Genomic DNA, 11,238 nt, shown 5'->3' on the forward strand with positions numbered 1-11,238 from the left:
GTGTTATCAAGAATGATGCAGCTTCCAAATATGATGTGCATCCCATCCTCCTTATCCCAAGCAGTAATGTGTCTGCTTGTACAAAAATAGTGCAGGGAATTATATATAAAACTTCTAGAAAATAAATGATTTCAAACATAAAAAAAAATAAGCTCTGTGAAATATTGTACATAATAATAATGATAAAGATAAAATTACACAGATATAATAAAAGTATAAACCCATGTTTAATTACAAGCAAGTAGAGTGTATCATAGTATCTGTTATTACTTTTGTACACTTATGAGCAAAAGGGTAACAATGTTACACAGCTTTAAATGTGCGACTATCATCATTTTATAGACAATCTTTGCTATCTCATACATAAATTTGACTTGCAACTATTTAGCATATGATTAGTTATGCAGATTCTTCTCATTCAACTGCATTGTTACTGTTTTGTTCCTGGTAGTGGAAAAATCCTTTTTCTTTTGTATACTACAGATTACAACCTGTTCTCATGTTCCCTAATAGCTCAGTGTGTTATTAAGATGCTTTGTAATAGTGAGATCACAGATGCCCATGCCAGCACAGTGCAACATGTGGTACATGTGTCTGGAATGGTGGCCTAAAAAAAAGGTAAAAACACTTCGATTTCAGTATAGTCATAAGAAGCGTTGGCTCAAGTTTGCAAAAAAAGTAAGTAAAGTGGACAGTAGCAGATTGGAAATGGGTGATTTGGAGCAATTAGTTGAAAGTCAATAGACTGAGTGCAAATAGGTCTTATGGATCGAGAAACTGAAGGAACTATCAAGTGGTGGAGGAAGCCTGATGATATGAGGTTGTTTCGGAACAAAAGTTGTTGGATATTTGACCAGGATTCATGGTAGTCTGAATGCCGAGCTGTATGTGGGTATCCTACAAAATTAAGTTACCATTATGGGTATGAAAAAGACAACATAATGCTTTTGCAGGACAATGACCAAAAGCATACATCCAGATTGGCGAAGAAATGGTTCAATGACAATGAAGTAGAGGTGCTGAATGGGTCATTAGACGTCAACCTAATTGTGGATATACTTGTGGATATAGTTGAAGAACAATTGTATTTGTACCCAAGTGAGTCGACCAGTATGTACCAACATTGGGAACGTGTAGAGCTGGGATCAGATTTCGATCGAGAGCATGCCCAAAAGGATTCAGGCAGAGTTATTAATTAGTGTGTGGGACCTAAAAAGGGCATCATTACCATTTGTGGCCATACAAACATTAAGGTATGGGATACAAAATGTGCATTATTACTTTGAGGGGCACGAAGAACAGTTTTATTGTGTGGTTTATTATAACCAACTACTGTCTGGGCAAAGTATGGGATCCTGTTTTGGAGGGTATTTGACAATATGGTTTAGGGACGTTGTTTACATGGGATTATTTTTAGGGGAATAACATCAATATTTGGGCCATGTATGATGGCATTATTTATTTGATTAGAAGCAGTATGGAGGTAATATTTATAGGGGTTTTGGAACCTTTATTCTTTTACCAAAAGAAATGTAATGCTATATTGTTCTTTGTAATATACCCTTGTCTTCCTACCATTCCAGCAGTACAGATAGCGGACAGAGGAGAGGGGCCCCAGTTCAACATTTGCACTGGGGCCCATATGAGTCTTGTGACACTGCCTGGCTGATTTACTAAAACTCACCCCAGTTTCCCAGCGTGAGTTAGAATGGAAATCTACACCAGTTCCTATAGCCTCTTCATAAATCTCTTGGTCCCTGTGCCAGCTGGGCGATTATTAAAACTGGCATACAATACAGCAGCATTAATACATTTAACCCAATCTGTCTGCACCAAGAAATCATTCACAATAATGAAACAAATGCATTGCAAGCTTTCTTATTTTAACGATAGGCTTGCTTATTGTTTTAGATGGAAGATAGACTCATGCATGCAGAAGATTCTCTTTTGTTTTTAAAGCTTCCATCATGTTATTTTACAGCACAGTGAATGATGACAGATGCATCAGTCATTTAATTAGTTCTTCGGTCCGTTGTTCTGATCCTATGACGAATCAGAAGAACAAAATCAGAAGCACTTAAAAGAATAATGTGAACATTAATGGTTTTATGTATTTGCAAACACTAATAATATATATTGCATAGTAACAAGATACTATAGTATACTTTGAGTCAGTTAATATCATATAGTCAAGTTAAATACTGCACCTACTAGAGATGAGCGAGTAGTACTCGAATAGTACGGTATTCTAAATACTCGTACTCGATCGAGTACCACTCGCTGTTCGAATGTAAATGTTCGATGCAGAACCAGCATTGATTGGTCGAATGCTATACAGTCAGCCAATCAATGCTAGTTCTTCTCCTAAGTCTTCTCCGTGCAGCTTCCCCGCGGCCTCTTCCGGCTCTTCATTCACTCTGCCAGGCATCGGGCCTGGGCAGAGCCGACTGCGCATGTCCGCTTGTAGTGCGGGCATGCGCAGTCAGCTCTGCCCAGGCCCCATGCCTGGCAGAGTGAATGAAGAGCCGGAAGACGCCGCGGGGATGCTGCAAGGAAAAGACTGCACGGAGGATCCAGCCTGACCCTCACTCGTGGACTTGGTAAGTATAATTTGCCTGAAAACGAGCATTTTCCCCCCATAGACTATAATAGGGTTCGATATTCGATTCGAGTAGTCGAATATTGAGGAGCTACTCGAAACGAATATCGAACCTCGGACATTTTACTGTTCACTCATCTCTAGCACGTACATATTACTTTGTGGCTACAAGGCGGCTGACAGGTGCAGATATTATTAATGTAGTGAATACAGCATGCAGGTGCAGATATTTCGGCCATATGGTACTTTTCATCCAGCATGAAAAAATGAGGTATTGGGTTTGTGAAGATCATAAATAGAGATGAGCGAACACTAAAATGTTCGAGGTTCGAAATTCGATTCGAACAGCCGCTCACTGTTCGAGTGTTCGAATGGGTTTCGAACCCCATTATAGTCTATGGGGAACATAAACTCGTTAAGGGGGAAACCCAAATTCGTGTCTGGAGGGTCACCAAGTCCACTATGACACCCCAGGAAATGATACCAACACCCTGGAATGACACTGGGACAGCAGGGGAAGCATGTCTGGGGGCATAAAAGTCACTTTATTTCATGGAAATCCCTGTCAGTTTGCGATTTTCGCAAGCTAACTTTTCCCCATAGAAATGCATTGGCCAGTGCTGATTGGCCAGAGTACGGAACTCGACCAATCAGCGCTGGCTCTGCTGGAGGAGGCGGAGTCTAAGATAGCTCCACACCAGTCTCCATTCAGGTCCGACCTTAGACTCCGCCTCCTCCGGCAGAGCCAGCGCTGATTGGCCGAAGGCTGGCCAATGCATTCCTATGCGAATGCAGACTTAGCAGTGCTGAGTCAGTTTTGCTCAACTACACATCTGATGCACACTCGGCACTGCTACATCAGATGTAGCAATCTGATGTAGCAGAGCCGAGGGTGCACTAGAACCCCTGTGCAAACTCAGTTCACGCTAATAGAATGCATTGGCCAGCGCTGATTGGCCAATGCATTCTATTAGCCCGATGAAGTAGAGCTGAATGTGTGTGCTAAGCACACACATTCAGCACTGCTTCATCAAGCCAATACAATGCATTAGCCAGTGCTGATTGGCCAGAGTACGGAATTCGGCCAATCAGCGCTGGCCAATGCATTCTATTAGCCCGATGAAGTAGAGCTGAATGTGTGTGCTAAGCACACACATTCAGCACTGCTTCATCAAGCCAATACAATGCATTAGCCAGTGCTGATTGGCCAGAGTACGGAATTCGGCCAATCAGCGCTGGCTCTGCTGGAGGAGGCGGAGTCTAAGATCGCTCCACACCAGTCTCCATTCAGGTCCGACCTTAGACTCCGCCTCCTCCGGCAGAGCCAGCGCTGATTGGCCGAAGGCTGGCCAATGCATTCCTATGCGAATGCAGACTTAGCAGTGCTGAGTCAGTTTTGCTCAACTACACATCTGATGCACACTCGGCACTGCTACATCAGATGTAGCAATCTGATGTAGCAGAGCCGAGGGTGCACTAGAACCCCTGTGCAAACTCAGTTCACGCTAATAGAATGCATTGGCCAGCGCTGATTGGCCAATGCATTCTATTAGCCCGATGAAGTAGAGCTGAATGTGTGTGCTAAGCACACACATTCAGCACTGCTTCATCAAGCCAATACAATGCATTAGCCAGTGCTGATTGGCCAGAGTACGGAATTCGGCCAATCAGCGCTGGCCAATGCATTCTATTAGCCCGATGAAGTAGAGCTGAATGTGTGTGCTAAGCACACACATTCAGCACTGCTTCATCAAGCCAATACAATGCATTAGCCAGTGCTGATTGGCCAGAGTACGGAATTCGGCCAATCAGCGCTGGCTCTGCTGGAGGAGGCGGAGTCTAAGATCGCTCCACACCAGTCTCCATTCAGGTCCGACCTTAGACTCCGCCTCCTCCGGCAGAGCCAGCGCTGATTGGCCGAAGGCTGGCCAATGCATTCCTATGCGAATGCAGACTTAGCAGTGCTGAGTCAGTTTTGCTCAACTACACATCTGATGCACACTCGGCACTGCTACATCAGATGTAGCAATCTGATGTAGCAGAGCCGAGGGTGCACTAGAACCCCTGTGCAAACTCAGTTCACGCTAATAGAATGCATTGGCCAGCGCTGATTGGCCAATGCATTCTATTAGCCCGATGAAGTAGAGCTGAATGTGTGTGCTAAGCACACACATTCAGCACTGCTTCATCAAGCCAATACAATGCATTAGCCAGTGCTGATTGGCCAGAGTACGGAATTCGGCCAATCAGCGCTGGCTCTGCTGGAGGAGGCGGAGTCTAAGGTCGGACCTGAATGGAGACTGGTGTGGAGCGATCTTAGACTCCGCCTCCTCCAGCAGAGCCAGCGCTGATTGGCCGAATTCCGTACTCTGGCCAATCAGCACTGGCTAATGCATTGTATTGGCGTGATGAAGCAGTGCTGAATGTGTGTGCTTAGCACACACATTCAGCTCTACTTCATCGGGCTAATAGAATGCATTGGCCAGCGCTGATTGGCCGAATTCCGTACTCTGGCCAATCAGTGCTGGCCAATGCATTCTATTAGCTTGATGAAGCAGAGTGTGCACAAGGGTTCAAGCGCACCCTCGGCTCTGATGTAGCAGAGCCGAGGCTGCACAAGGGTTCAAGCGCACCCTCGGCTCTGATGTAGGAGAGCCGAGGGTGCACTTGAACCCTTGTGCAGCCTCGGCTCTGCTACATCAGAGCCGAGGGTGCGCTTGAACCCTTGTGCACACTCTGCTTCATCAAGCTAATAGAATGCATTGGCCAGCGCTGATTGGCCAATGTATTCTATTAGCCTGATGAAGTAGAGCTGAATGTGTGTGCTAAGCACACACATTCAGCTCTACTTCATCGGGCTAATAGAATGCATTGGCCAGCGCTGATTGGCCAGAGTACGGAACTCGACCAATCAGCGCTGGCTCTGCTGGAGGAGGCGGAGTCTAAGATCGCTCCACACCAGTCTCCATTCAGGTCCGACCTTAGACTCCGCCTCCTCCAGCAGAGCCAGCGCTGATTGGCCGAATTCCGTACTCTGGCCAATCAGCACTGGCTAATGCATTGTATTGGCGTGATGAAGCAGTGCTGAATGTGTGTGCTTAGCACACACATTCAGCTCTACTTCATCGGGCTAATAGAATGCATTGGCCAATCAGCGCTGGCCAATGCATTCTATTAGCGTGAACTGAGTTTGCACAGGGGTTCTAGTGCACCCTCGGCTCTGCTACATCAGATTGCTACATCTGATGTAGCAGTGCCGAGTGTGCATCAGATGTGTAGTTGAGAAAAACTGACTCAGCACTGCTAAGTCTCTGAATTCGCATAGGAATGCATTGGCCAGCCTTCGGCCAATCAGCGCTGGCTCTGCCGGAGGAGGCGGAGTCTAAGGTCGGACCTGAATGGAGACTGGTGTGGAGCGATCTTAGACTCCGCCTCCTCCAGCAGAGCCAGCGCTGATTGGTCGAGTTCCGTATTCTGGCCAATCAGCGCTGGCCAATGCATTCTATTAGCCCGATGAAGTAGAGCTGAATGTGTGTGCTTAGCACACACATTCAGCTCTACTTCATCAGGCTAATAGAATACATTGGCCAATCAGCGCTGGCCAATGCATTCTATTAGCTTGATGAAGCAGAGTGTGCACAAGGGTTCAAGCGCACCCTCGGCTCTGATGTAGCAGAGCTGAGGGTGCACAAGGGTTCAAGTGCACCCTCGGCTCTCCTACATCAGAGCCGAGGGTGCGCTTGAACCCTTGTGCAGCCTCGGCTCTGCTACATCAGAGCCGAGGGTGCGCTTGAACCCTTGTGCACACTCTGCTTCATCAAGCTAATAGAATGCATTGGCCAGCACTGATTGGCCAGAGTACGGAATTCGGCCAATCAGCGCTGGCCAATGCATCCCTATGGGAAAAAGTTTATCTCACAAAAATCACAATTACACACCCGATAGAGCCCCAAAAAGTTATTTTTAATAACATTCCCCCCTAAATAAAGGTTATCCCTAGCTATCCCTGCCTGTACAGCTATCCCTGTCTCATAGTCACAAAGTTCACATTCTCATATGACCCGGATTTGAAATCCACTATTCGTCTAAAATGGAGGTCACCTGATTTCGGCAGCCAATGACTTTTTCCAATTTTTTTCAATGCCCCCAGTGTCGTAGTTCCTGTCCCACCTCCCCTGCGCTGTTATTGGTGCAAAAAAGGCGCCAGGGAAGGTGGGAGGGGAATCGAATTTTGGCGCACTTTACCACGTGGTGTTCGATTCGATTCGAACATGGCAAACACCCTGATATCCGATCGAACATGTGTTCGATAGAACACTGTTCGCTCATCTCTAATCATAAACATTAACCCACTAAGAACAGTTTTTCCTTTTAATACGCACAGTAGGGAAGTTTGATGAGTGACGTATACAGTGATGTGTTCTTGCCTAAATAACCAGAAGAAAGATCTAATGGTGAGTCATTTGTGCATTATTAAGTAGTTTCTGTGCAGCATTTAGGTAAATCGCTCTGTCAAAATGCTGTCATAAAAGCTTATAAGTATAATATGTCACTGTGTTAATCTTGCACTCTAAGGATATAATTTATTGCTTATATTTTTAACATGGGAGACACTACTCATAAGAGTCCTTATAATCTTTGCACAAATTATCATTATTATTGTTAATAACACATAAGGGAATATCATATGTGACTCACATAGAAGATACTGAATAGAGATTTGGAATCTTGAAACGTGCTGAGTTTCTCTTTCATACAAGAGAGTCTGCCCTAGAAATAGCTTATTAACATGGAACCTGAAGATATATGATTAATAATGGAAGCATTTTGTATCTTTTCATTGCAAATTATTTCTGGCATAGGATGTCATTTCATAAGAACCAGCTATTAGTAGATTCTGTTAGTACAATAACCCACAAACACAAAGACACCTATACATGTTGTATGAATACACTCTTTATTAAAGGAGTTACCTGTGGCAAAAAAACAAAAAAAAATATTTATTTTTCAAATATAAAGCAATAAATTAACGCTTTTCAGTTCTAAAAATTGCACTGATGAGCCAAACACAGACCCCACCCCTCACCGCAACATCCAAGGAGTGGAGTTTCGGTGTCATTCTGACATAGACAGAGAGTCTTCTTCCACTATTTGCGTCATTGACGTTCTTCAAGGAGACTGTCTATGTGACTAAGTTCAGCCAGACCATCTCTGCTTTAGCTATGACAAAGGGCAGGCACACCTGGTGAACTGAGCTAGATAGATAGCGACCTTCAAGCACATCACTGACAAGAAGGGTAGTAGATGGATGCCTGAAGGAGTTTCAGTACTTACCAAAATAAATGAAATACATAAGCCCAATGAACAGCATTACATATTACATTACCCCTTTAAGGACACGAGGAAGACTTTTTTCCCTATTTTCCATCTCCGCAGTGTCGTATAATAGGGCAAGGCATGCCATGGCCACCCCTTGGAACACAGTTCTCACCACTAGGGGTGCAGGGGGATTCTCTTGCCCCCAACTACCCTGATGCTATGACTGATATTGATTCGTATTTTCCGACTCCCACAGCAAGTCTCAGCTTTATACACCCCAAACCCGGAAGCCATGCTCCTGTGCCTGCTACAGAACTGTGCCATACTATTATGATGCTATAACTATACATACGGCATGACATAATGGTATAGTGCAGATTGGAAATGGGTTAAAGATATAACAACAAAATATTCTAATACAATGGAAGAGATCAGATAAGGTTCCGAATTGATTTTAGTAGTAAGAACAGAAGCAGATTTTTACATCCCTCAGCAAGAATACCTATTAATCTCAAATGTGATGTTTTATCTTTCTGAGATTAACACGATTACCTTTATTTTTGTCTTGCAGTGTTTTCTTGTTATTACTCTCAGCAAGTGCTTCTCTCTTATAAAATGCAATAGATGAATCCAGGTCTTTAGTCAATATAATTGCTGAAATTAAGTGTCTATATCTCTAGAAATGTATCATTAATTTCTGCAAATTCTTTTCACGGTGAGTGAAGATGCATAGCTGGCAAAAGTATAGAGCAATAACACAAGGTAAGATGAAAATAAAAATTAACACATAAAATTTAACAATTTAGCTGCAAAGCAATGCTGTATATGTTCCATTTGCATGAATTCTACATAAAATCTGCAATAAATTTTATGTTGTGAACTACTTCAAAACAAGACTCTAAGATATCTTCTCCTTACTTTTGCTTGTGGTAGACAGCATTTAATGGAATAAACTCTTAAAGGGGTATTCCCACGTCACATACTCACCAGTCTTCACTGCTGTAAAATCTTCTTTCTTCCTGGTTTCTTGCATCATTTGGTGGGCGGAGTTTCACATGCAACCTGCCGTTTAGCTCCGCCCCCAAATTAGTGTGTAGCTCTGCCCACCACATAGTGTGATCCTATGGGGAGGCTGAAGGGCCTGTGATGTCATCAAAGGTCCTTAAACACTATATGCACAATATTGGACTATTAAGTACAGGCAGGAGCAACACCATTCTGTGTTACATACAGAGACTGCCTGTCTCTGCCATAATGAACACAATTGAATTAGATAACCTGATAACTGGGAGAACAGAAGACAGTTCAGAAATGAAAGCAGCTCCTCTCCCCTATCTGAGAGCAGGGAGGTAGGTCACGTGGTGTAGACACAGGAATAGCTAGAAACACAGGCTCGCTCCCATGCACTTAGCCCCTCCCCCCTGAGAGCAGGCAGATACATCACTTGACTCATGAGCAGATAAGTCAAGGGCTGTGTCAACAATGAAGTGAATAAAGTAAGATAGTGGACAAACAAAGCAGTTTTGCTGAAGCAATGTATTTAGGAAAAGTCTTACATCCACATCAACAAGCAGTATAGATAGGATCCTTGTGATGGGACAGCCCCTTTACGGCTCCATACACCTTACACATTGTATGGGTCCTTTATACAGCTTTAACAGTACTCAATGAGGCCATAATATATCTCTGTATTCTTCTGGCTTCATACAAGGCATATAGAGAATTTTCTTATAGTCTTATAAGTCATCCTGCAGTTATCAGATAGTAACACATTACAGTTTCTCCGTCATACAGAAGCCTACATTTTCATAGTGCAGAGCTACAGGAAGTCTATGGGGCCGATGAGTCAAGTTTTTCATATATGATTGCTAAACTAAATATTACATTCTAAAATGCTACGTTGGGATGAAGTCCATCTTGCCCCAACCCACCTTAAATAAATCTACTAACTTATTGAAATGTAATGAGGTCACAAATTATGGTTGGTTGTTGCACCCCTATAAATATGCAAAGCTATGGTATTTTGGTGATTTCCTATTTAAGGATGGTAGAAAAACAGAGGTGGACACAGATGTAACTGGTGAACAGTTGAGTCTGCAAATGAGATAAGCTTATGGTTTGCAAATGAGGCACCACTTACAACACTTGTGGGTATTTGCGACAACTTGTGACTCAGTGCCGACACGCGCATTCAAAACTGTCTCAATTTAAAAAGTCTATGACAATAGTCCAACCTTATCGTATCCCAATCTCTGCACTCAGTCACAGTCCTGCTATCTGGGTCCATCACACAGCTGTCTCTTATAATCGTAATTAGAGATGAGCGAGTAGTATTCGATCGAGTAGGTATTTGATTGAATACTACGGTATTCGAAATACTAGTACTCGGTCGAATACCATGTGGTAAATGCAGTAAATATTCGATTCCCCTCCCACCTCCCCTGGTGCTTTTTTTTATACTAATAACTATGCAGGGGAGGTGGGACAGGAAGTCGGATAACGTAGGCATTGAAAAAAAACATTTACAGTCATTGGCTTGCTAAATCAGCAGCAGCAGTAGCAATAATAATAATAATAATAATAATAATAATAATAATAATACCGGGACTTGGGCATGTTAGATGCACCCAGGCATGCTTCCTCTGCTGTCCCAGTTGTATTCTAGAGGTGTTGGCATCATTTCCTGAGGTGTCATTGTGGACTTGGTGACTTCAATTGGTCGAATTTTGGTTTCCCTGAAACGAGCATGTTTTTCCCATAGACTATAATGGATTTGAATAGTCGAATATTGAGGTCTACTTGAATCGAATTTAAAATTTTGGAATATTTCACTTCTCGCTCATCTCTAATCGTAATGTTATCCCAACTGACTTTTTCTTCACAGTGTTGCATACTTGCAATCTTGCTCGCTCAGTCACCATATGGCAGATGGATGGGTTTTTAGTGTCCTGAACAGACTTTGACTATAGCACAGGCTTAAGTTTCAGTGCGTTCACTGTGGTCCTAAATCTACAGTTTTTCCAGGGTTGTTGCTCCATAATTGTGAGTGGCACTCATCCCTACTAGCTGGCTAACTACTGGTACAGTTTAGATGTAACTGGATTGGCTAACCTCTCACTGACCAAAGGTTCTTCCATCCATCTTGGTGGCTACATTGTATTATTCTAGGGATAAGCAAAAATGTTGCCCATCACTGGAGGAACCTCAGACACAAATCAAGTTTGAGACATTTTTTTGATTTGAAGCATATTAGCTATTGCTGTACTAGTGCTGACATCACATATTCAAAAAAATATGAATATGTCAACACAGTGGGCACA

Source organism: Leptodactylus fuscus, chromosome 1, assembly GCF_031893055.1.
Source record: "Leptodactylus fuscus isolate aLepFus1 chromosome 1, aLepFus1.hap2, whole genome shotgun sequence".
In the NCBI taxonomy this organism is placed as follows: Eukaryota; Metazoa; Chordata; class Amphibia; order Anura; family Leptodactylidae; genus Leptodactylus; species Leptodactylus fuscus.